The sequence below is a fragment of the Notolepis coatsorum genome (genome assembly GCF_963971535.1).
Source record: "Notolepis coatsorum genome assembly, chromosome: 13".
Taxonomy (NCBI): Eukaryota; Metazoa; Chordata; class Actinopteri; order Aulopiformes; family Paralepididae; genus Notolepis; species Notolepis coatsorum.
This window is the reverse complement of record NC_140177.1, coordinates 119,721,934-119,749,919: the sequence shown is the minus strand read 5'-3', so window position 1 is coordinate 119,749,919 and position 27,986 is coordinate 119,721,934. Positions and strand designations below refer to the sequence as shown.

The 27,986-nt window shown below is 43.5% G+C and overlaps 1 protein-coding gene across 1 annotated transcript in view; it reads left to right on the top strand.

Moving 5' to 3' along the window:
* Positions 1-890: 890 nt before the first annotated feature.
* Positions 891-27,986, top strand: part of basp1 (brain abundant, membrane attached signal protein 1) — a gene marked incomplete at its 3' end in the record, with an annotated part of 133,341 nt that continues 106,245 nt past the window's right edge. Inside the window, exon 1 of the mRNA XM_084327233.1 lies at positions 891-945. The remainder of the gene's footprint in view (positions 946-27,986) is intronic.

The window sequence follows — 27,986 nt, the reverse complement described above, 5'->3', positions numbered from 1 at the left end:
AAAATAAGGAAATTAAAAAAGCCATTATTTGAGCAGCCCATTCTTGCAGCTGTAAGCTATAGTCAGTCCAAGTCATCATGGCCTTAAATATATCACCCAACTCATAACCTAATCTATACAGTGTAATTTATACTAAGATTGGTATAAATTACACTGTAATTTACACTCAAAGAATGGTGAATACATGGGGATGGGGCCCTCAAGGGGGGGGGGGGGTTGAGAAGCAGGATTTGGGTTATAGGTATATAAGCATGTTGGATATAATGGCGGATTGCCTGGTAATGGAGTCTAATTCAGGCATTATCAAACAAGTGGCAGGCTATTACATATTTAACTGCCTACAGCCCGCGGTGCAAAATGGCAGGGGGCGCACGGAGTCAGAGAAAATGGAAGAGAGAGAGAGAGGGAGAGAGAGAGAGAGAGAGAGAGGAGAGAGAGAGAGAGAGAGAGAGAGAGAGCATAAGGGGAGGAAGTGAAAGTGTATTTCCACTAAAGCAAGTGCAAAAGGAAAATTTGAAAAGGGGTTGCTTGCATGCCATGCGCAATATAGGATTTCAATAAATGTATGCTTATGCAGCTGTAGGCTAACTGCCTAATAATGAAAAATCGTGCCCTATATTTGTATTATTGTATCATAACGAAATAAAATGCACGGCATTTTGCCAATAAGTAACTTATTGGTGGAGCCAAATAGTAAGATATTCCTCCTGTTGTTGAGCACTGATTAGGCGAGTGTAGCTTGTGTGTGTGGTGTGTGTGTGTGTGTGTGTGTGTTGTGCCGCGCGGTGTGCGTGAGAGCGTACGTGCGCGCGGCGACAGAGAATTGCATCGCAGCCACTCGGAACACTATACCGTAATAGGCACAAGCCACCACGCGCACAGGCGAAGCCGCAAAATACACCAGCTACTTACCGCAAGGAGTGCTTTGAAACTTCACAGTTGACGGTAAGGATAATATAAAGGCAATTTGGAGATATTTTTCCTTCCATAAATTATTGCGGAAGCGTGGCTTTGTGAGGTTTTGTCATGTGTATAGTTTTTTTTTTTTTTGCTTTCCATATCCATTTGGGTAGCCGGGAGCGCACGTTGGATAATGGTGTATATGAGAAAGAAAGGCAAGAAGATGCCTTACAGACATGATGACTAAACGATGCCCACGAAATGTAAATAAAAATAGGCTCTGTTGCTGTCAATCACGTTTTTCAATTTCAGTATTTTCTTTCCTAAAAATGTCACAGACAAAAATCGCGTGAGATAAAGGGGTGTGTTGTGTTCACTCTCTCTCGCGCGCGAAATAGGCACAATAAATATTTGTGTGGCAAATGAGAGTGTCCCAACTGTATATTCAGTGTATATGCTGGCGGTGTTTATTGATGGGGCTTGTTTAAATGTTTTCTGCTATAATTGTATTGGCGCTCAAAAATAAAGAAAGCATGGGCAATTGAGCATAAATAGGGAACAATTTTCTAGATTTAGTTAAAGTGAAGCCGCTCAATGGAAATTGAAGCAACCTCCAGAAATAAGTATCTTTGCCCCACCTCTTTGTCTGTTGGAGGTGTGACACATTTGGCTGCGCTGAAACACGCACGCACAACACACGCACACACACACACACCACACACACCCTCACACACAGTGTGTTATAGTCGAGTGGGATTAGAATGCGGATTGTGTCATGGCTCGGATGAATTCCACTATTGATCTTATATTCCATTTGATTGTACTGAGGAGAAGACGCGTGTGCATTTTTGAGGGGTGGTGGTGGTAGACTTCAGTCTATATACCTGAATTCCTTTCCTCCGTCGAGACATCTCATTTAATCATTAACACCACATCTGTTTTCTTTACACACCGGGTTTGAAATCAATCTCGTTGTGCCAGTCTGTGCCGTTATTTGCCTGCTAAACCTCGAGCGCAGATAGTACTATAGTCAAACTTCCATCAGTAATGGCTGGATCCTTTGTTTCCCCCGTGACGCATGCGCACTTGGTTTTGGGTGTGGATGCGCGAAAGGCCACCTTGCCTATCAATGACTGTGGCTTCGTGCCGTCGCTCTGTGATGGAGACACGCACTAGAGTGGATCTGCTTTTTGATGATTGTTAGACTGTGGATCTAAAATTATTAGACTAGAGGAGATTATATGAGCATGAATTGAGAATATATCAAAATACCTATTTAGCAGTAGGCTTTCCTACAGTATTGTATATAGACGTGTACATGGTATAAAGCATTATACTTAATCTTCTCTCAGCCATAGGCTATATTGCAGACGGGTGTGCAATGGCATAGACTCTGTGGCCTGATTAGAAGCGAATCGTCTTCATGACATGTCAATTTGATGGAGTTATGAAATATCTGTGACTGCAACTGTCAATATTGCCCTCAATGTGTGAGTGTGAGTGAGTGTGTGTGAGAGAGAGAGAGAGCGAGAGAGAGAGAGAGGCTCACAGAAAGTCAGCGATAAAAAAAATAAAAAAAATTCTCCTCTGTTTAAGTGCCAATGGATAGGATTATGTGGATCACTTTCATATAATACCATTTCTGTCTTAATTAAAAAGAAAAGAAAATCAAGCAGACAGGTGCATTCGTTTCGCTGCACAGCCATGGAGACACACTGCAGGCGCATTTCTTTCCTGATTCTAGTGTGAAAGTCAATGGATGGCTTGCTGAGAGTGAGATGAACATGATTTTGAATGTGAACAATTGTGTATACTACAGTATGTATGTATACTACACACAGCAGTCCTAGTCCTGTGGTCTTTATGTATTGATCAGGTTACTGCACCTGTAGCTGCACAAAGCATTAGGCAATCTCTCTCTCTCTCTCTCTCTCTCTCTCTCTCTCTCTCTCTCTCTCTCTCTCTCTCTCTCTCTCTCTCTCTCTCTCTCTCACTGCCCCCCCTCTCTCTCTGTCCCCCCCATTTCTCCCTCTCTGTCCCCCCCTCCCCCCCCTCTCTCTCTCTCTCTCTCTCTCTCTCTCTCTCTCTCTCTCTCTCTCTCTCTCTCTCTCTTTCTCTCTCTCGCTCTCTCTGTCCCCCCTCTCTATCTCTCTCTCTGCCCCCCCCCCCTCTCTCTCCGTCTCCCTCTCTCTCTGGGGGAACTAATGTATATTTACTGAAACAGAATAGATTAAAGATACATAATACATTTTGGGTGAAGGGCTTAGAGGCGTAGAGAGTGATGCTGTTGGCCAGAAGCCTCTATTAGTGGGTTTCTGAGTGTAAATTTCATTTTCACGAGTGTGTCATTTCTCAAACGTCAACCAAATTGAGGAATTATGCATCTCTTCATGTAACCAAAAAAAGGGGCAGCTTTAGCTGCAAAAATCAATTGACTGAACATAGACACATAGTCAACACAAGCACTCCTCACAGTACAGAGAAGTTTGGGGGGGGGGGGGTGACTTCCTGTCAAAGGAAGTATGTAGCAGAATATCCATCCTTGCAATATTTTCATCATTATTCTCTTTATCTTATATATCACATCAGAGTGACATGAGTGTGAGTCGGGTGGGCGGGTGGGGCGGGGGTGTGATGACCTCAGACACACTCCTACGCGGAGCTGCCTCTACGCCTGTACATCACACAGCCTGACCCCAGTGTCCCAGAACTGCAACTATTTACTGTACTCCTCAACAAATTAGTTTGAAATACAATTTGGCAACATATTTTTACTGCATGTACTGTATACATTTACTATCACAAATAAGCACATATTAAGCTTGTCTGAACATGTATGAGTTATACAGTTATAAGGGCCATCAGAAAAGTAAACAGAGTATGTTTTCTGCGGGAGGAAAGCATACCTTTTATGGCCTTTATGGCTGCGTTCGTTGTCGTTTCCATGGTCACAAGTGATTAAACGTGGCCGCACAGATGCCGTGATGTGAAATACTTTTTCAAATGCATTTTCGGTTTGTATTTATAAAGTAGATTAAAAAGATTACTTACTTACTTATCCTCTTCGTCCCGGTTGGGGCATAAGGCCGCAATCATACACTGCCACTGAATTCCTGTCTCGTGCTTTGGCCTGCGCTTTGTCCCAGGAAAGACCCATCTCCTTCAGCTCCATCATCACTGTCCTTCGCCAGGTGTTCTTTGGTCTACCCCTCTTTCTCTTCCCAACTGGGGTCCATCTCAAGGCAACTTTGGGTAACCTTTCATTGGGCATCCTCAATACATGGCCGAGCCATCTTAACCTCCGTCTCCTTATCTCAAGGGACATATGCAAGCTGCCTGTCTTCTTATAAAGTTCCTCATTCGAGATTCAAAAAGATAGGGCGGAACAATTAATAGAAATTTATTTATTCAGTAAATATGAGTAGAGTGGCACCTGTTTGCTTCCTCTTTGAGATGTTTGACAGTGGAACATTGTCCAACTTCAGTATGTTCACCATTCATTCAGATGGCAGAATTGTGTACTACGATAGTATCATTACGATATACTGTCTGATCCCATTGAAATACATTGAAACATGTGCCCTTACATCACAGCAGGTGTGTGCACTGATATACTGTCTGATCCCATTGAAATACATTGAAACATGTGCCCTTACATCAGAGCAGGTGTGTGCACTGATATACTGTCTGATCCCATTGAAATACATTGAAACATGTGCCCTTACATCACAGCAGGTGTGTGCACTGATATACTGTCTGATCCCATTGAAATACATTGAAACATGTGCCCTTACATCACAGCAGGTGTGTGCACTGATATACTGTCTGATCCCATTGAAATACATTGAAACATGTGCCCTTACATCACAGCAGGTGTGTGCACTGATATACTGTCTGATCCCATTGAAATACATTGAACGTGCCTAGCCATCACAGCAGGTGTGTGCACTGATATACTGTCTGATCCCATTGAAATACATTGAAACATGTGCCCTTACATCACAGCAGGTGTGTGCACTGATATACTGTCTGATCCATTGAAATACATTGAAACATGTGCCCTTACATCACAGCAGGTGTGTTCACTGATATACTGTCTGATCCCATTGAAAGACATTGAACGTGCCTAGCCATCACAGCAGGTGTGTGCACTGATATGGCCCAAAGAGTGCTTGAGTCCCTCATGCCCTGGCATACAGAATGGGCTTAGAACGTTGTTTAAGTGTTTAGTTTTTTTGGGCATATAGATTTTTGTTTGCTATCACCTCCACTTAAAACAGTTGCAGGTCATCCATCAGAAAAGATGGATATTTTAAAGAAAAAAGGGCTCCCCACCCGTCCCTGTTAAAGAGTTCAGATGCACACATTCTGCTGTTGGAGCCCTGCATCACAGCCCTGCACCACAGCATCACAGCATCACAGCCCTGCACCACAGCATCACAGCCCTGCACCACAGCATCACAGCCCTGCATCACAGCATCACAGCCCTATCACAGCCCTGCACCACAGCATCACAGCCCTGCACCACAGCATCACAGCCCTGCATCACAGCCCTGCACCACAGCATCACAGCCCTGCACCACAGCATCACAGCCCTGCATCACAGCCCTGCACCACAGCACCACAGCATCACAGCCCTGCATCACAGCACCACAGCATCACAGCATCACAGCATCACAGCCCTGCATCACAGCATCACAGCACCACAGCATCACAGCATCACAGCATCACAGCCCTGCATCACAGCATCACAGCCCTGCATCACAGCATCACAGCATCACAGCCCTGCATCACAGCCCTGCATCACAGCATCACAGCCCTGCATCACAGCATCACAGCCCTGCATCACAGCATCACAGCCCTGCATCACAGCATCACAGCCCCTGCATCACAGCCCTGCATCACAGCCCTGCATCACAGCATCACAGCCCTGCATCACAGCATCACAGCATCACAGCCCTGCATCACAGCATCACAGCATCACAGCCCTGCATCACAGCATCACAGCATCACAGCCCTGCACCACAGCATCACAGCCCTGCATCACAGCATCACAGCCCTGCATCACAGCATCACAGCCCTGCATCACAGACCTGCACCACAGCATCACAGCCCTGCATCACAGCCCTGCATCACAGCATCACAGCCCTGCATCACAGCCCTGCATCACAGCCCTGCATCACAGCATCACAGCCCTGCACCACAGCATCACAGCCCTGCATCACAGCATCACAGCCCTGCATCACAGCCCTCACAGCCCTGCATCACAGCATCACAGCCCTGCATCACAGCATCACAGCCCTGCATCACAGCATCACAGCCCTGCATCACAGCCCTCACAGCCCTGCATCACAGCATCACAGCCCTGCACCACAGCATCACAGCCCTGCATCACAGCCCTCACAGCCCTGCATCACAGCATCACAGCCCTGCACCACAGCATCACAGCCCTGCATCACAGCATCACAGCCCTGCACCACAGCATCACAGCCCTGCATCACAGCATCACAGCCCTGCATCACAGCCCTCACAGCCCTGCATCACAGCATCACAGCCCTGCACCACAGCCCTCACAGCCCTGCATCACAGCATCACAGCCCTGCACCACAGCCCTCACAGCCCTGCATCACAGCATCACAGCCCTGCACCACAGCCCTCACAGCCCTGCATCACAGCCCTCACAGCCCTGCATCACAGCCCTCACAGCCCTGCATCACAGCCCTCACAGCCCTGCATCACAGCCCTGCATCACAGCACCACAGCATCACAGCCCTGCACCACAGCATCACAGCCCTGCACCACAGCATCACAGCCCTGCACCACAGTGCATCCAGTCTTTATATAGCAAAAGGAGAGAGAACCAAATCATGCATTGGCTGTCGGTGTGACTCTATATTCCATTAAAGAAGTGATGACAGGAATGTGCAGGATGCGGTAGGATCCTCCCTACGACCCGCGTTGGGTCCGGCACACAGGTTACACCTGAGGCTTTGTAACCACGGCGATGTGAAACATCCTCGTGCTCCTCAGCGGTTCTTGTACCACGGGCACCACCGGCCACCGTCTTCCAAGATATTACAACTCACGACAGACAGTGACAGTTATCTGACGCGCAGGTCAGCAGGGGAGCCCGGGACGGTGGAATAGTTCTTGGGCTGAATCCCTTAATCCACTCGTGGACTTCTCGTAGTTGGACTTCAAGCAGTGGTGGAAGAAGTACACCGTTCCTTTGCTTAAGTAAAAGTAGAAATACCCAGATAAATAAGTACTCTGGTCAAAGTAAAAGTCCCCCATTCAAATTCTACTTAAGTAAAAGTAGAGACGTATTTATTAAGTTATTGAATTTACTTAATTATCTAAAGTAAAAGTATGCGTTCTACATGACGTTTGTGTATTCCAGTGGTTGGGAGCGTTCATTCCTCGATCCATTGCCCGCTATAGGTCATGTTAAAGTGGTATGTGGTCCAGTTATGCTGCTCTGATTATGTCCTCTGTGAAAGTATATAATCTTCATATATATATATATATATATATATATATACATTTTTTTTTTTATTATTTCTTTATTACAGGAAACAAATTATTGAACATTTCAGTTGTAAATATTATACATTTTCCATCTTTTTTTCTTTTTTTCCCTTTCATTTCCCCTTCCCCTCCCTCATTCCCACCCCATCCCCCCCACACCGAGATTGATGACAAACACATCTGCAAAACATATAAACATATAGATTTTAGCATAGATGTTGCTGGGAAAGAAAAACAATAATAATATCAATCAAACCCATCTGCAGTATGCACAAATAATTAGATAAAAAGAGATAAATAAAAAATAAAAAATAAAAAAATAAAAACTCTAACACGGATGTGGCTGTGGAAGAAAGTCAACAATGATATTATTTCACACTTTTTTCCCCACCCCTAATTATAGTGTTGTGATAATTCTTGAATAGTTCGATCTTCTGCAGTTGTGTCCCTCATTCCTCTCTCCCTCCCCCAATTACCCACCCACCCCCCCGGGATCTCATTCACACCCATACATACCAGGACAGGGAAAGGGGGGGGGGGGGGGGGGGGGACAGTAAACAATAGGAATAAAATAATAATAAAAGATATGAAAGATTTTTTAACCATGTTTTCTATGCAAAATCTTTTTCTTCAAAGTAGTAACTAATGGGTTCAGATAAATGTAGTGGAGTAAAAAGTGCAATATTTCCATTGACATGTAGTGGAGTAAAAGTATAAAGTTCCCCAAAATGAAAATAGTCAAAGTAGCTAAAAATTGTACTTAAGTACAGTACTTAGTTACTTTCCACCACTGACTTCAAGGGATTCGGTTGGGGCTGTAGGACAGATGAAGGTTTTTTGCCATATTTCTTAGACCAAGCTACTCTTTCTGAATCCATGACCAGTGAGTGGCACTGTTTCTTTTTTTCACCTCGACGGGAAGTGATGGCATTTTCTGTGGTGGGGATTGATTGATTGATTGATTGAAAACTTTATTAACAGATTGCAGAATGGGTACAATACAGTACAGCTCAATACACACAATTGTTAAGGGGATGCAGACCAGAGAAAGACTTTCGTCTTGTTTCCACCAGGGTCCCCCATTTTCAATTCATCAGGACATATATGACATACATGACATACAGATAGTCAGTACTGCTACATCTATACATTTATGACATACCAGATTTGCAAATACAGTACTGTTTGTGATACAGAAGGAGTCAAGAAAAGGGAGGGAGTATATACATTTGACGTAGAAACTGTACATTGGAGGAGGTTGGGTGGGGGGGGTTGGGTACACTGGGATATTGACAACCATACTGGGTAATTTACATTGGAGGTGGTTGGGGGGGGGGGGGGGGCACACTGTATAAGCAAGCAAAACTGTACATTGAGGGGGGGGAGACTCTGTACAAACAAACAAAATTGTACATTGGACTATTGACAAAACCATACTAGGTAAATGACTGTACATTGGAGGGGGTTGTGTTAGGATATTTACAGGGTGATGTGTGGGGTGTTTGGGGGACTGGCTGTTCCGGGGGCGGGTTCACTTGCTTTCGAGCAACACTGTACTTATTGTACTTATTTTATGCCTATTCTTATGTCTGCACTTTCTACATTGCACTACTTTTATCGTCTTTTATACCTATTCTTATGTCTGCACTTTATGCATTGTTTTTATTCTGTCAACTGTATGCTAATTGTATGCCTATGTTCATTTTATGCTATTTGCTGTGAAGAAATTTTAGCTGCAATCCATGTATGAAAGGTGCTATATAAATAAAAGTTATTATTATATTATTATTATTATTATTATTATTATTATTATTATTATTATTATTATTATTATTATTATTATTATTATTATTATTATTATTATTATTATTATTATTATTATTATTATTATTGGGGACAAGACAGTAGAGCCCAACGTGATAATAGTGTTAATAGTGATAATAGTGATAAAAGTGTCAACACCTGACTCTGGGTGTATGTAAAATAAAAACACGTAGAAGCCTACTAGAAGCACTCAACATCATCTAACAAAACATAATCACTATTATTGACACATTGACAAAATATTTCTAGAAATGTCATACATCTTGAATGTAGCTGGAGTAATTTTGATAGAAGATATTGTGTTGAAAAAGGACCATGTCATTGTTTATGACCGGTCTGTCAATTATTACAGACAAGATAATTCCCCACTGTCACATGATAATACCCAAAGTTAACATACGTTACTATTGAGGTAATTGGTAAACATTTTGTCCTGATTCACCATTGTCCAGTCCGTACACTGGGATTCCAGTGTATTTGAAAATCTTAACCATCTGGAAAACAGCGCTATGACAAGCCATTAAATTAAAATGCCACGCCAAAACAAGAAGATGTCACTCTTTTCTAATAAGGCCATTATCCAACATCTCTCCCTCAGAGTTTAGAATGATGGCATAATTAAGAGACTTCTCTGAAAAAAAAGTGACACCATCTCCTTTACTGTGACATTTTCATCACATTAAGGTTAAGTGCCTTCGGTTTTGACATTTTTTAATTATATTTTCAGATACACTGAGGGACTCAGGCAGAGAAGCCATTACTGCGGCAGTAGATAAAAATATACTGTGCAACAAAAATGTGTCATTGTTTTAAGGACAGATCTTTTAGTTTGACTGTCATTAGTACTGCTATCATTTTAACTACTTTAGTTTTTAATGTTTTGGGGGCCCTACGCAATTGAATTTTTTTGGGGGCCTTAAATCAGATCCAGAAGGGCATCTGATATCGACATTTTGGAAGACGAGGCCCTAAGCGCAGTGCCTGGCCTGCTTATTGTGCAGGACGGCCCTGTTTCCAACTACTTTCTCAGGTAATTAGTAGCCTACTTTGGGATTTCATGGCAATAAAACCTAGTTGTAATTCAACTCAATACTAGTAGGTTATTAACTCTTGCTAATTTGAATTCCAATAAACCAGGATCTATATTGTCGGAAACTGTATTGGCCTTAAAATAATACATTATCTCTTCCCAGAGATGGTAGGTTTAACCCCTTACGTGCACGTCGTGGCACTTTGCGCTCGTCTGCCGGCTCCGGGCTGCATTTTTCACCGATCAACCAATACAGTGTTGGAAAGTAGAATTTTCCGCCTTTCAATCGTCACCTCACTCATCCTATATGAAAATGATTGACCAACGTTGTAGCCAAGGAGCATCTGCTCCGAAAGCGATCCCAGACGGGCACTCAGAGTGGGGGATGGTGAGACAAAAAGAAAGTCCTTTGTTTTGTTTTGAAATGAATGGAAGTGGACGGACATTTTGGGTAATCACGCTGAATGTTTATCGGTACACATGTAACGGATATGTGCCGCGATAGTGTGACTACGGCACATAGAAGTGTGTAAAACTCACTCCCCAGAGGCATACAAACTGAGCGCTTAGGGGGGAATTCCCTTCTTGGCGCAACGGTTTGTTATGTCGGCCCCGGTGCAGACGGCCCGGGGTTCGACTCCCACTCGAGGCACGGTCGAATTTCGTGGCAGGTGCTAGGTGGCACCTGCTACAGTGGTGCCGTTGACCCGGATGCCTTGGGTGGTGTGAGTTTAGGGGGGGTGAATGTAACGGATATGTGCCGCGATAGTGTGACTACGGCACATAGAAGTGTGTAAAACTCACTCCCCAGAGGCATACAAACTGAGCGCTTAGGGGGGAATTCCCTTCTTGGCGCAACGGTTTGTTATGTCGGCCCCGGTGCAGACGGCCGGGGCTCGATTCCCACTCGAGGCACGGTCGAATTTCGTGGCAGGTGCTAGGTGGCACCTGCTACACACACACAAAACAAATTTTCCGTGGGATTTTTATAAACTTTGGACCTGTAGCCTACTACATAAGACTTCATGCTATGGAACCCTTATGTTATCCAGCTCCTATCTCTCAGCTGGAACTTAAAAACAGGCATCTGGCAACCAGTAAGGCCTAACAAAAATAATGGTTGGTTTCAGGTTGCCGACCGACCCTGCCGATTTAGGTGCGACCCAATATATTTTATGAGTTTTAAAAAAAAATTATATATAAAAAAAAAAAAAAATCCTTTTTTTTTTTTTTTTTTTTTTTTTTTTGAATAAAGTTTCATAGAAATCTTAGTCAAACATTTAGTATTATGGATATTAAACATGCTGGCAGAGTACATGCATCCATGTTGTTGTGAACATTTTAACCCTTTCACTGCCACACGACAGCCGGTTAACCCTTTCACTGTGACAATACAGAAGGTTAGCCCTTTACTATCACACAACCGACGGCGATGCTCCATCATTAGCATCATTAGCTCCGCATCCGCGGAGCTAATGATGCTAATGATGGAGCATCGCCGTCGGTTGTGTGATAGTAAAGGGCTAACCTTCTGTCGTGTGGCAGTGAAAGGGTTAATTAAATAAAGAAATTCCCTATCCATAGTCGCCGTGGGAAAGAATAAAAAAAAAAAAAAAAAAAAAATTCCCTACCTACCCATGGCCAAACTGACAACCAACCTGAAACCAACTATTATTTTTGTTAGGCCTAAGTACACAAAACTTTGCCGTCAGCGTGTTCAAACCTCTGTTACTCTATTCCATTAGCACTCAAAGGGATTTGTCTTTATTGTGTAATACACTTCAGAATGTTACCTTTCAAAAGAGACCAGACTCATGCATGTGCTATATAAGTAAAAGTATAATAAATAGCTAATTACTTTGGGTATGTATTCGGCAAAAAACAAAAACTATAAAAAAAATAGCCCCATTTTTGCCCGATGCTTAAGAGGTTAATAATATAATGCATTATCTCTTCCCAGAGATGGTAGGTTCAAAATAATGAGACGGTATAACAAGTATAGATGCTGGTTCCCAGTGCTCACTCTGGAGTTTTACACGAGTCCCAGTTATGTCATCTTTCATCAAGGGGGAGAGAGGATCAACTCTGGGAAAGAAAATTACAAAGTTATCTCTCAGCAATCTTTTTTTATAGAGTGGGATTGAATCAAAGGCTTGTCAAAAACCTTCAACTCTGTGTATCTCTGTCTATGTGTATATGTGTGTGTGCATGTGTGTGTGTGTGCAATGATGTCCACGCTGACAGGCGAAGGTGGATGTGTGTGTGTTGACTTTGAATGTACTAGATACTCAGCATGTCTATCTCGCCTGATAATGTTTGTCTAAGTAGCCCCCTCCCACTCTTTGCAGCCCCCAGCCCCCACTTTTAGGGGTTAGCTGGAGTTTAGAGTACTCTACCCTGTCTCCTTTTCTTGCCCCTTCCCTCATGCCACTCTCGCTCTCTCTTTCTGGATAACTGGAGTGGCATTGACCACTGAGCTCTCTCTCTCTCTCTCTCTTCCTCTCTCTCTCTCTCTCTCTCTCTCTCTCTCTCTCGCTCTCTCTCTCTCTCTCTCCCCCTCCGTCTGTTGTGGCCGGGGCCAGCGGATGACCGCCACCTCCGATCGGCACAGCGCCCGCTCGCTCCAGCGCACAGTTGTCAGGGTCAGTGTAGACGCGGCGCTGATATAGGGACCGGTTTAGCTAGCTGGCCAGTCACTCCGTCAGACGAGAGACTCCCAGACAGACAGAGGCGGAGAGAGAGACGGAGGGGGGGGCTGTCTGTGTCTAGAGGAGGCTGCAGGCCTCAGGGGCTGACATTCAAAAAGAGGGATGCGGGGGGACGGGTGGTGAGTGTTTTCGTCTTTGCTTTCTTATTCTGCTAGTACAAATTTTTCGGGGGAAGAGATGTTGATGGAGAACGAGGAAAGTGTCTTCATGGGAGAGACAGGAGGATGTTAGGTGGACATGGTGTGTGCACACTAAAGGATTCTTTGAACTGGGCCTTGAAAAGAAAACAAATGAAATGTCAATGAAAAAACAGAAAACCCAAATAAGAAGCCCCCTAGAAAGTGGATGAGATGTGCTACAGAATACCCACATACTTTGTAGGGCCCTTCTTAGGCTCCCTCCCTCCTGAGGCCCCGAATACAAAGCTGAAACTGAAACTATTTTGCGGCATTCCGAATTAACAGTGGCTGTCTCATGTGCGCCGTTCTCGGTACGTCGCTGGGTACAGCATCCTGAGAAATGTTGTTTGTGGTTCCAGACGTTCTCAGAACCTTGTTTCTGCTCAGCGGCTGCTGCCTGCAGAGGTATTGATCCCTGTTTGACCGTGTCTGTAGCTGGGTAACAAAAGCTGCGTCTGAGGGTCTCCATGCTGACGGACCGGAAAGGAACGCAGGAGCGCGTGGGACAGTGGGATGAGAGACAGTGGGATGAGGGGCAGTGGGATGAGAGACAGTGGGATGAGAGACAGTGGGATGAGAGGCAGTGGGATGAGAGGCAGTGGGATGAGGGGCAGTGGGATGAGAGACAGTGGGATGAGAGACAGTGGGATGAGGGGCAGTGGGATGAGGGGCAGTGGGATGAGGGGCAGTGGGATGAGAGGCAGTGGGATGAGAGACAGTGGGATGAGAGACAGTGGGATGAGGGGCAGTGGGATGAGGGGCAGTGGGATGAGGGGCAGTGGGATGAGAGACAGTGGGATGAGGGGCAGTGGGATGAGGGGCAGTGGGATGAGAGACAGTGGGATGAGAGGCAGTGGGATGAGGGGCAGTGGGATGAGAGACAGTGGGATGAGAGACAGTGGGATGAGAGACAGTGGGATGAGAGACAGTGGGATGAGGGTCAGTGGGATGAGGGGCAGTGGGATGAGGGGCAGTGGGATGAGGGGCAGTGGGATGAGGGTCAGTGGGATGAGGGGCAGTGGGATGAGGGTCAGTGGGATGAGAGACAGTGGGATGAGGGGCAGTGGGATGAGGGTCAGTGGGATGAGAGACAGTGGGATGAGGGTCAGTGGGATGAGAGACAGTGGGATGAGGGGCAGTGGGATGAGGGTCAGTGGGATGAGAGACAGTGGGATGAGGGGCAGTGGGATGAGGGGCAGTGGGATGAGGGGCAGTGGGATGAGGGTCAGTGGGATGAGAGACAGTGGGATGAGGGTCAGTGGGATGAGGGTCAGTGGGATGAGGGGCAGTGGGATGAGGGTCAGTGGGATGAGGGACAGTGGGATGAGGGGCAGTGGGATGAGAGGCAGTGGGATGAGGGGCAGTGGGATGAGGGGCAGTGGGATGAGGGGCAGTGGGATGAGGGTCAGTGGGATGAGAGACAGTGGGATGAGGGGCAGTGGGATGAGGGGCAGTGGGATGAGGGGCAGTGGGATGAGGGGCAGTGGGATGAGGGGCAGTGGGATGAGAGACAGTGTGGTTGGACTCCAGCTGCAGTGATATTGATTGACACGAGATAGAGGTCTTGCTGCTCACTGAAGCTGAACTGAAACAATAAATAAAAAAACAAACCTTCTGCTCTGGGATGTAGGGCTGCCCGGGCGAGAGGTGGAACAGAGCTCATCAATCGTGTCCGAGACGGATCTTCATGATCAATATAGGTTTAATAGTGAAAACACATATACAAGGTACATTAGGTTAAGTGAGCTTTGCTGAGAGGAGTGTTTTCCAGTGGCCACCTGGGAGAGAAGTGTAGAGAGGGGTGGGGGCCGTAGCCCCCTGGCTCTCACCTAGGTGTGAGTTATAAACTATTGCTTGGGGAAACCAAAAGGGATTTCAGGTGATATAGCCTAAATATCACATCACAATATTTTTCTTTCTGTTTTTCTTTTCCAGTACAAATTACAATGTGATATACATTTACATTTTACATTTAGTCATTTAGCTGACGCTTTTATCCAAAGCGACTTACAAGTTCTGTACGACAAGCCATCAGGAAGAGCACAACTCTATCAGCTGAGTAACAATGTTCATCGAAGTGTTGAGTGCTACAGTGTAGGTTAGTTTATTAGGACAAGTGCATGACAGTATGGTTAGTTAGGGTTAGATTTTTTTTTTTTTTTTTTTTTTTTTTTTTATTCAGATAATGGTTGAAGAAGTGAGTCTTTAGTCGACAGCGAAAGATTGGACGTGTTTCGGCTGTCCTAACTGGGGTGGGTAGTTCATTCCACCATTGTGGGGCAAGGACTGAGAATAGGCGACTTCTCTTTGATGACCCTCCCGGAGCTTGGATAGGAGTAGGTCTGAGGCGGCCAGAAGATGCAGAGCGTAGGGGTCTTGAGGGTGTGTAGTTAGAGACCATTGACCGGAGGTAGGCGGGAGCAGTTCCCTTTGCCGCACGGTATGCTAGGTCAAGGGCCTTGAAGCGGATTCGTGCAGCAATGGGGAGCCAGTGCAGGTCCCTAAGAAGTGGGGTGACATGGGCCGACTTCGGTAGGTTTGAGATCAGGCGGGCCGCTGCGTTCTGAATGAGTTGAAGAGGCTTAGTGGCAGTGGCCGGGAGGCCAGCGAGCAGTGCGTTGCAGTAGTCGAGGCGGGAGATGACTGTTGATTGGACGAGGAGTTGGGTGGCTTCTTTTGTCAGGAAGGGGCGTATCCTTCTGACGTTGCTCAGGAGGAATCGGCAGGTTCTGGTTGTCGCTGCGATGTGAGCAGAGAAGTTCAACTGGTCGTCGAGGACAACACCAAGGTTCTTGGCGGTCGGGGACGCGGTCACAGCTGCATTCTCGACTGTGATGGAAAGGATGATATGACGTATTTCTTAGGTCATGATCTTAATAAAACAATTTTCATGATGCTATTTAATAAGACAAATTCTATTTTCTTTTACTTTTTAAAATACTGCTGCAGGTAAAATGTTTTTTGAATCACATAAAATAAAATATATATAGTTTACCTTCATATCCAGTACACCTCCCAGCCCTACTTCAATCAATCTCCCTGCCGGCCATGTTGGTAGCCAAATGGAGTCCGAATCTCATGCTGTGTTGATCACCGTGTGTATAGTATAGAGATGCAGTTTCTATTCTTCTGTTTTTGAAGCAATGATAGCTTTTTTTTTAGATATGGATCCTTCCTGAGAAAGAAGAACGTCGGGCTACTTGTTGCAAAGGCCATGAGCAGTCGATTTTCTCAGGACGTCGATTAGTTGCTCAATCGGTTTGGTCCTTAGTGACTTCGGTAGTTCATGAGTCACTTTTGATCCTTTTCTTTCCCACGCTGAATGAGTTACTTCATGAAATATGATAAGCACATCTCTTAAAATGGTCCTTGTGTATAATTGCATGTGGGAATGTGTGATTATATTTAGTTTTTAGGAATAGTAAAGGATAGGCAAAAATAAGCATGTTCTTCAGCCACACAAGTGTGTTTTTGATTTGTTTGTAAACAAAGACAGAAAATAAACTATTCATTCATTCCAAATACAAGGAGAATAGCCCTACTAGTTTCCTCAAAACCTACCCCCCCTCTCCCTATAGGACCTGCTCCTGATGAGCAGGTTGGCACCTTGCAAGGTCGGTGTGTGAATGAATGTGTGAGTGAATGGGTCAAATGTGAGGAACAAATTGTAAAGCGCTTTGGATAAAAGATGCTATATAAATGCAGCCATTTACCATTTTTGTGTGTGACAGTGGGCATGGCATGCTGCTCCCCTCCGAGACATTTATGTCCTGAAATAAATTTAGTACAGTGTCTGTAGACCGCCTTCTTTCATAATTCAGGACTAGTTGTTGCTGTGTGTGACATACACATGATAAAATGCCCTTCAGTCACAGTGGTGTGTGGTGTGCTTTTTCGGTTGTGGTTTTATCCACATATTATCTTCTACAAGGCAAGGCCAACGGTTAGTACTGCTAATATAATGGTGTTGAGCATCATCTTTATAGTTCTGGTGGGAACTGCTTCCTCCAACGCCTTTAAGAACAATACCTCGTATCAATCCTCAGTTGGAATATGGAGAAGGCCTTATCAGGGCTCTACGCTAACCTTTTTCCCAAGGAGCACATGTGCTCCTAAATGAAAACATTTAGGAGCACACAAAGAAATTTAGGAGCACCCAAAAATATTTAGGAGCACAGTGAAAATATTTCAAGTAACAGAGTTTATATATTTTTTTTTCAAAAATAAATGTATATTTGTACTGTGCATGTGTGTAAATTAGCTCTTGCTACAACCCTGCATGTTTACATTTTGTATTTTGTACTTGATGTTCATTAACATGTGCTGTCCCTATCAAATAAACTATCAAATCAAACTACTGCTACAAAAGGTTCAGTCACTTAACTTTAGCCCCTTTTATGCATACAATGCTTATGTTTTGGCTGTGTTGCTCTTCTAGAAAAATAATCCTTTCAGGGTTGCCTATTGAAATACTGTACACCTCCAGTACAGAAACATTGTTTGGGTTTGCGTTCAAGTTCAAGTTCAAGTTCTTGCTCGCATATGCGTTGCGTGTCAGGTAGACCATTGATTGACAGTCGAGTCTGCCAATTACATCACACCGCTTGCACTCCGGCGCTGCAGCTGGACCCATTGCCCACCTCTGCTGTTGATAACGCTAGCCAAGTTATTATACACACAGATACACAGTGGGCCAGTGACTTTGGTGTAGGGGTGTAACAATGCATCGATCCTAAGGGGGAAATTCAACTGCATCGATTTGAAAATGTTAGAATAGATTATCGCAATTTTAATGTGTACACGTTATGTTATTGTCATGTCCGTTACAGCCAACACACCGACATATGCTACTGCGTCAACGTTATGATTAACAAAGCAAGGCATTCGTTTTGTTGCATTAAGGTTATATTACTATTGCTATCGATAAATCTAGGTGTTCTAAAATCTATTGCTATTGGTAAGAGAGAGACTATAATAAGTTAGTGTCTCGGAAAACGAGAGCCCTGATCGCAATGGCGGAGTTTCAGGAAGTAAACAAGCAAAATGAGAGCTTCCGATTGGTCATTTGCTTTATTTCCCATGAAACCAGTCACTTCACTCTACTGTGATTCTCAGTGGAAAAACCGTGTGCGTAATTGGTTTTTGAGGTTCGCACACAATTATTTTTAGGGGCATATGCGAGCAATATGGTCGCACTGTAGAGCCCTGCTTATATCTGGTTATGGAGAAGGCCTTATATCTGGTTATGGAGAAAGCCTTATATCTGGTTATGGAGAAGGCCTTATATCTGGTTATGGAGAAGGCCTTATATCTGGTTATGGAGAAGGCCTCAGGGCAACGAGGCTGCCGGCTTAACCCCCAGGTGACTGACTCCTCCTGCCCTGTTAAAGGCATTCATTCTGGGAGACAGCTCCACTGTCAAGACGGAAACGCAAGATATTAAATTGTCATATTCATTATCATGTGGTGCTGTCGATAATGACACAATTTCTCCTCTGGGGCAATAAAGATCTTATCCTATCTTACCTTATCTTACCTGATCTGATCTGATCTGATCCTATCGTATCTTATCTTATCTTAAATGATAATCAGTCTTAGCCTCTGGGAACCATAAGAAGAAATGAAAATAAACGGCATCACAATTTCGACATGTAAATTGTTAAATGTGTACAAATGGAGTACTTGACAGCACTTGAAGACCTCTTGTCTGTCTTTGGGAAGCCTGTACTTTGAAATCACGAGGAGGAGGACTAGTATAATTGCGCTTGTCTCAAACTCTGCTTATGGGGTTTACTTTATTTTATGTTATGTGTTTTCTTTATGATTGGCTTTATTACAGCTTATCTTACATGTTTATAGTGCAGACTCAAAATGGTTGCCGTGTGTATACGTATAGTGTTCAGTGAGGCTGGTAGGCACTACTGTGGTAGGGTGGGATCAGACACAAAATGGTTGCCGTGTGTATACGTATAGTGTTCAGTGAGGCTGGTAGGCACTACTGTGGTAGGGTGGGATTAGACACAAAATGGTTGCCGTGTGTATACGTATAGTGTTCAGTGAGGCTGGTAGGCACTACTGTGGTAGGGTGGGATCAGACACAAAATGGTTGCCGTGTATATACGTATAGTGTTCAGAGAGGCTGGTAGGCACTACTGTGGTAGGGTGGGATTAGACACAAAATGGTTGCCGTGTGTATACGTATAGTGTTCAGAGAGGCTGGTAGGCACTACTGTGGTAGGGTGGGATTAGACACAAAATGGTTGCCGTGTGTATACGTATAGTGTTCAGAGAGGCTGGTAGGCACTACTGTGGTAGGGTGGGATCAGACACAAAATGGTTGCCAGGATGTCAACGAGGGGTTTGTCCCTATGAGACGGTAATTTTAATAAATACAGTATATATATATATTTTAGGCTGAGTCACCCAATTGGAGATGGGATATGACAACTGCCAGTGGAGTATAGTGGACTGTGGTGCCAAATCGAATTAATGTTTTTTTTTTTATCCACTTTTTCTCCCATTTTCAATTTTTCTCCCATCCCAATTTCGTATCGTCCAATTCAACCCTCCCCTGTCTTTGAACGCTGTTTCTTGCCTCCCACAAGCCGGCGGCAATGTGGACGAAGTCATACATAGCACGAGTCCCCTCCGATACTCGAGGTAACGATCTTTCAGCGTCGGGGGTCTGGGCTTTGGAGGGGCCCCGCCCCCGTCGCTTCCTGATTCTACTGCGCAGGCGCACCAACCGACCTGTAGGAGTCGCTGTCCACAACGCCCGATCCCCACCCATCAGTTTCCCTCCCCCTAATACTGCCAATGTGTATTAGTGCGGACGACCAGCTGAACTGACAGCAATGTGGAGCGCTGGGCTCGAACAGGGACATGATCTGTTTGAGCCCAGCCTCCAGTATTTGTGGTGAGCGCCTTGCCCACTGCACCACGTAGCCACCCTCAAATCGAATTAATGTTGACCAATATTAACTGTGCATGTGTTTTACCCCTATGTGTTTTACCCCTATGTGTTACACCCCTATGTGTTACACCCCTATGTGTTATGGAGAGTTTCGTCTTGACAACAAAAACATTCTAAACAGACCCAAGTAAATTTCCTGTTGCAACAGAAATAAGCATAAATACACAGCATATAAAACCATAACAATGAGACAATAAAACGGGGTTAGACAAAAGCAAGGATAACAAAACAATTAAAACACTTACAACTTCATTGACAAAGGTTGGAGATCAAGGTCTTAGACTCGGCAACAGAGGGGAGAATCTCAATCGTTAATGCAGAATTACGCTAACTCTGGGGACCTTAAGGACCAGCCAGTCACTAGAACGGGTTCCATGGGTTCCAAAATTCCATTCCAATAATGATATAAGGAGGGAGCTTACCGGTAAGGGCCTTAAAAAGGAACAAATACCAGTGTTTGCTGCGCTTCTCCATCAGAGAGGGCCAACCAACCTTCTCATAAAGGACACAGTGATGAGTGTCGTATCTATCGTTAGTGATTATTCTGAGGGCAGAGTGATATACAGAGTCCAAGAGGTCCATTTAAGGTTGAGGCCGCAGCATGTCTATAAATTACATCACCATAGTCCAAGACCGATAAGAAAACTACATCAACAACTCTCTTCCTACTAATCAGAGTCAAGCTGGTTCTGATTCTTTAATCAGAGGAAGCCAGTTTTGGTTGGTAGAACTAAATGGGATGAGCCAATAAGACACAGGCTGCTGCCTCACTGGGTCCACCTGGTCCCTCAGCCGTTGACGAGCTGTATGAAGCTGGAATTGTATAAACAGCAGCTTGAATACAGTTACATGACAATAATGGCTGATATGCAATTTGACAACATTTGAAATAGCCTGGAATGTTGGAATTCAGTGTCCTGGCAATAACGGTCGTTAGAAGCATCATAAGCTACAGTAGCTCAGATGTATGAAGTGATGATGCTTTCTACACACAGCCACAAAAGGTCCTTGAAAAAGTCATCATACTCAGTGAAAAAGTCGTATTTTCTTTTCTTTTTTTGCTCTGGAACTATTTATTGTCGAGGCAGAATTTTTACTCCAGTGAAAGAATATGAAACCCCAAATGCAGCTACAACTCACAGGACCGTGTATAAAATGTCTCCCCCAGTCTCACCACCTATTTGTTAAAGAGCTCTAGAGCGTGTGCGATGGAAGCATGTGATCTAACCACATGTTTCACCAACATGGCAATCTGTGTGTAGACGTGGGTGTCATTGACTGTGCTCTATGTCAATGAGAATGTTGATATGTAGATAAGAAATTGTAAAATACAATGGAAAACGTCAAAGTAGAAACGTAGATTGATGTCAGACAGTACCGTTATATTTCACATATAATATCATATATAGTTTGTTTAAGATAGGCAGTGAAAATGAATAGATGGAGACGAACACAACTCAATTAATTGCTATTCCTATGGTGTGTCGGCATACTCTGCACTTGCTCTACTATGTTCCGAATGCAAATGACGCCGCTGTGTTCTTCTCTACAGCATGAGTGAGTCACCACACTTGAATCGGAGGGACTGTATTGGAATTTATTTTTATTTTGCCGGAATCAGTGGTTATAAAAACAGAGGTGGATTGGCTGTGCTTTGCAGTCCCTAATTGAGGGGATCCTGAGCCTGTTGTACAGATTGAGTAGACCGCAGTACATTCTGTGATTTAGTATGGACTGGAAGGCAGGTTGCCAGATTGGACACATTCTAGGACGTTGCCAGTGTGGAAGGCTATACCTAATGCCGCTCATATCTTCAAACGTAGCTATCTAGATATTCGGTTTTAAAGGAACATGTCAACATTTTGGGAAATTAGCTTACCGTCTTCTCGAAGAAGATAGATACCAGTTTCCTCTCTGTGCGTTCAGTAGAAAGCTATCTGGCTGCATGTTAGCCTAGCTTAGCACAATGAATGGAAGCGGACATGACCGGTTAGCCTTCGGGGGAGGTGTTAGTTGGACAATGCCTAGGCTAACCCGCGGGCCTTGAGTTTGACACATATGCCTTACCACCCCCCAAAAATGGCCTGAAACTGGAAAATCTGTTCAGACTCTGACGGACAGGCCTGGCCAACCGACCAGAACATTATTGATTCCAAAATGTCAACTCTGGGAAGGGTATCAGCGCTCAGTAGAAAGGTGTCATGTCTATTTATCTGCCCAGAGAGAGAGAGAGAGAGAGAGAGAGAGAGGGAGAGAGGCAGGGTGAGGGGGGTGTTGACTCCGTCAAACCCAAAGAGGAGTTGAGTTGGTGACTTAATTTCCCATGCTTGCTCTGCGGTTGACCTCCTGGTTCTTTCAGTGACATTTTCATTTTGGTGGGACGGCGTTGTGTTTCTTGTCCCATTATACTCATCTCAATGTGACTCTGATTGCTGCTCCTGGAATGTGCATGAATGACATGAATGTGTATCAATAAAACAGTTTACCCGTTCCCTTGTTGTCCATATATTATGGCGAACAACCATGAACCCACACGGATTATACAGAGAATGCAAATGTTACACTAAAATGGATGACCTCAGACGTCATCTTTGTGTTCTTGTTAAGTATAGTATATAGCAGGGCTATTCAACTAAATTGTTCAGGGGGCCACATTGTCAGAAACCCATGGGGCCAGGGGCCGGACTGCCACGGCACCTCCCTGTGCTATGAATATATGTACACTTGACACAACACGCAACCACATTTTCACAACTTTTATTTAACTACATTTCAAAAGTAGTATACTTTTCAAAAAAAGTGCTTCATTTATGTGCCACATCTGCAACATCTCCTGCAGAAAGTGCTTCATTTATGACTGTGCAACAACTGCAACATCTCCTCTTCAACATTTCAATATAAAAATAAAATAAAAAACAAACAAGTGCATGATGTGCATCTGAACATTCTAACATCAACACTTGAACAAAAAAACACATTTATAGTGCAGCTGAGCTTATGAAAAAGTGCTTCATGTCTGTGCAACAACAGCAAATCACAGCATCTTATTAGCACTTATTGTCCACTCTTAACTCTCAAACATCAGGGGGGTGGGGGGCAGACAGGCCTAGCCTACATACACACATCTAATGAGAGCGATTGCACTTCTTTGACTGGGCAATGGCAGAGAAAGAGGGTTCATAGGAAGTGAGGGCTACCCGCAAACAGTGATGCAAATGCTCATTTGTCAAGGAGGCACGTTGCTTGTTTTAATGGCATTCATGTGAGAGAAACTGGATTCACAGGTGTATGTTGAGCCAAACATTAGCACAGATATTGCCAGCGTTTTTATTTTGGGGAATGTCTTGACATGAATACACTTTATCCAAAATGTTGTGGTGGATTCATTCTCAAGTGCCTGCTTCAGAGCAGATGATGCTTGCATGTCAATTATTTCAAGTTGCAGGAGACTTTCATCAATGTGAAGTGATGCAAGGAACTCTTGTCCTTTTGTGGAAATAGCAGCTACATTGGCAAATGGGTTGCTCACAAAATGCATCAATTCTCTGGACATGTCAAATTCATCAAATCGACTTGCAAAGTTTTCCCTCAATTTATCAATGAAATCTGTCATTAATTGAGTGACTTTTGGCTCAATTGTGCGTGTTAACGTTGACATGAAAAGAAAAAATTATTATCATGTAATCTTTGGCGGGCCGGTCAGAATCATCCCGCGGGCCGGATCTGGCCCGCGGGCCGGCAGTTGAATAGCCCTGGTATATAGGCTGCTGTGGCATTAACTCATTCCGGGCCAACAGCACCCTCTGCTGATGGCCCTTCAGTGCCAACGCTATATCCAATGGAGAATAGGACTTATTTGCGAGTGCATAAAACATATACAATATAATAGCAATAGATCTAAATAACACAGTGATCGTCAATGAGTTGCTTCCAGTCAACATGCACCGAACAGAATCTTTTTTTTCATACATAAATTTCCATTTTATACCGTGATGAATATCAATATATTTCTAGGGCGTTCTGTCTCATCTCAATAAACTCCAGCAAATCGAGCTTAAATGTATTTCCTTAGAAAGCATGCCATTTGTCGCTTGATTTATGAATTGTTTTCAAATAAACGCTAGATTATCGATAGTATATGTGTCCTCATGCACGAAGAGAAGCGGGGTCTGAAAAATCGCTTCTCCGTACTTTGGTCGGTGCGAACCTCACACACACACACACACACGCACGCTCCGATAGCGGAGAAAGGAACATCTGATTACCCCAAGATTCGTAACATAAAGGCCTTACCTCACATCTGATGTCATGCAAAAAGATTAATCCAATTCCTGTTCGCCATTCCAAATATCGATTGCGTCCATTGATCCAACGTTATAGTCCAAAACACATAATCCAAGCTGCCCCCCTGACTCGACCAAGCTGCAATAGTATCCAGCTGCATGCCCGAGAAGGGAAACCCGGACCGGAGTTTTTTTTCCTGATGCACATACCCAGCCAATCCAATCCAAGACCCATTCCCAACGATAACATCATGGTTGGATGGATGAAAATGAATGGATATTGCTAATAAAATAAATAACGATTAAAACCCAACTATACTTGTGATTGGCACGGAAGCGATGGCGAGTTAACCCGACTATACTCGTGGTTGGCACTGAATGGGTTAAATGAGTCCTCTGTTACAATTTCTATTCAAGTGAAAGTATTAAAGTACTTGATAATAATCTTACTCCCCAAGGGGATCAATAAAGGAATATCTTATCTTAACTTATCTTACTCAAGTATCAAAAGTAAAAAAAAAAGTACTTATTCAACACAATGTTGTCATATTTTGGCACATGGGCATTCCGCCACTACCGATATATATATATATAAACTAAAAGGAGAAAACCTTCAAGGGAAAGAAGGGACCGCACACTCCACAGGACTGGTTTTTGCTTATTTATTGTTGCACAACGCGTTTCGCTATCGCTTCCTCAGGTGCTACATATATATATATATATATATATATGTATGTATACTATATGATCTGTGATAGTGAGGAATCAAGAATCCAGATCATATAGTATACATACATATATATATATATAAGATTTATATATACTATCACATAGTGTAGTGCAGTTTACTTCATGAACATGACTTAGTAGTAACAAGTAACAAGGCGCCTGCTCTTTGTGCTAATTGTTCACCGGATCAGTGTTTTTCCGTGACATTTACATTGTCACTCCAGAGCACGCCAGATGTGCCTCTGGAATTTCTCTCAGGCCCTGTTGCTATGAAATAGAACACGCATCAATTACTACATAAACGTGATGCGGTGTCCCACAGGAGGGTGAGGTCTGGATCTTAGGTGGAACGTATCTTTTGACATATGGTTTAAAGGGGAACTATGCCCAATTAAAAAATAATTATACATATAGACCATAAAGACATGCATGTTAGGCAGGGACTACAGATGGAAACTAGCTCATTAGCTAATTCTGGCACATTTACATTGATGTGGAAACTGAAGATGTTCATCAATGTGCACTGTCCCTGGGTAGAAAATAAATAAACAAACTTAAACATAAACATATCATTCCTATGCTAAAACTGAAATTTGTGAGTGAACTTTTCTTTGTAGGTCATGAAAATAACATTGGAATTCTCTGTGGTATTTCCCCTTTAAATACTTTAATTGTAGTAAAACTATAGTATTCCTCCCTATAGTGTTTTTTCCCCCAGCGCACATTAATTACTACTGATGAAATACTAATGAATTACTATAGAAACATATAATTTCTATATTAACACTATGATCGCCGGGGACGAGTTAAGACGTCATTCCTAGCCATGCTCATTCTGCCGAAGACGCCGTAACTCGTCTTTGATGTCAATATTTCAAAAATCTGTCATCAAAATCATATTTCCTTTCCGGAGCCCTGAGATGTACTGGTGAGCTCCACTCAACTGTCTAACGGTTTGAGAGCGCCATCTGGTGGCCGATCGGCCAAACAGGAAGTGCTCATCCATATGTGCTCCGGGCACTCGCGATCGGTAGCCGGACTCCATCTCAACACACTGGATGATCAATCGCTCGCCCTAACTCAATAAACAACGTTATTTGGACGTATAGTATTATACAACCTGGAAATGGTTCATCAGGATCAACATCCCATAATCGAAAACGGTCTACTCCACGCTGATCGTCCAACGGTGCGAGGAACATACGGTAAGATTCAGCGTTATTTTCTAACGTATTCCATATAAACTGCTATGATGAACATATGACCCACTCTGGATGAATCATCTAACGCTGCCCACGGAATTATAAACGACCCCCCGCCCATCCGGTCATCATCAGATCATACGTAGATCATTCTAGAAGTACGTCCAGTTGAAATTTTTCATCTCGCGCCGATTGCTATCAAACTGTATTTCATCATCAAGATAATGCATTTGGAGCTATAAATCAAGTTCTGGATAAAGCTGCAGAAAACGATAAAAACATACTTATACTTTAGACCATATTTTAGTATGAATATGTGAATGAAAAAGTTTAACGTTGCTACACCCTGAACAATACATATAGGACATTGAATGGGCCATAATAATGGCAATTTAGCAATAGAATTTAAAAAGTTTTAGCCCTGCAAAGAAGGGGAACTTCTCCATAGACAAATAGAGCTGGCAAGGGATGGTAAATTATGAATTTAACCCATGGCGATCAAAGTGTTAAAGCACAGGAATGCCATGGTGATTAAACATACATCGCACATTCCGACTCTCACTATAACTCTCAAACCAAATTAATTTGTACAAAGACTGTACAGAGTTTATGGGAATAATCGATCAGCGTTTATTTTCTTTGGCACAAATGTTCCTTTAAATGCTTTCTCAGCTCAAGACTGTAGCCATCAGAGTTCATCGGGTTCGTGACTGCCAGGATAGGAAACAAATCCCAAAAGTTATGGAAATGTGTTGGCTCATGCCCAGTGTAAACGGAGGGAAATCACATAAACCAAACAACGAATGCAAAAGCAGCAAACTGAAAGACGATTGCCGGACACGTCTTCCGCAAGTCATCTTCTGCCGATAGCAAAGGTCACGTTTGGCCGAGCTCAGCCATGAGGTCCATGTCCAAGATCCACAAACATATTTCGGATTGGTTAGAGACAAAAGATGTATTTTAGCGTCACCGAGCATGGCTTACTTCTGATGAAGCATTTGTGTGACTTTTACCATTATGAAATACGAATAGAGAAATTATGCAACATGTCTTGAAAGAATATAAGCTGCTGACTTGTAATTCCTGGTGAATATCAATGGGTGCTTGTTGTCAATTTGCATATTGATAGATTTTTATTATAGATTTGTACATTGAATTTGGTGTGAAAACAAATTGTCATACAATATAGAAAAAATCACAAGGGTTTAGAATACATCTGGAGGGGATCTTTAAAGGGTTTCACCGTATAACACATATTGTCTAACATGGTAAATGGACAGTAGGAACTCACAGGACAGTGGATGCCATATAAAAAGACAGTAGACAATACATAATACACTACATACTATACCAGTGGTTCTCAACTGGTCTAGCCTCGGGACCCAACATTTTCCTTAGTCTTAAGTCGCGACCCAATTTTTTTAACCACTATGATTTATTTCAATTATTTACGCAATCTTTCATGCACTGTTAAAACATGAAATAAACACAAAAAAGTGCAACTAGGGCTAAAAACCCAATGAAATAAAATAATAATAAATAATATATGCTTCTTAGCAGATTTTTTTTTTTGATCCACTTTTTCTCCCATTTTTCTATATTTTTCTTCCATCCCAATTTTCGTATCATC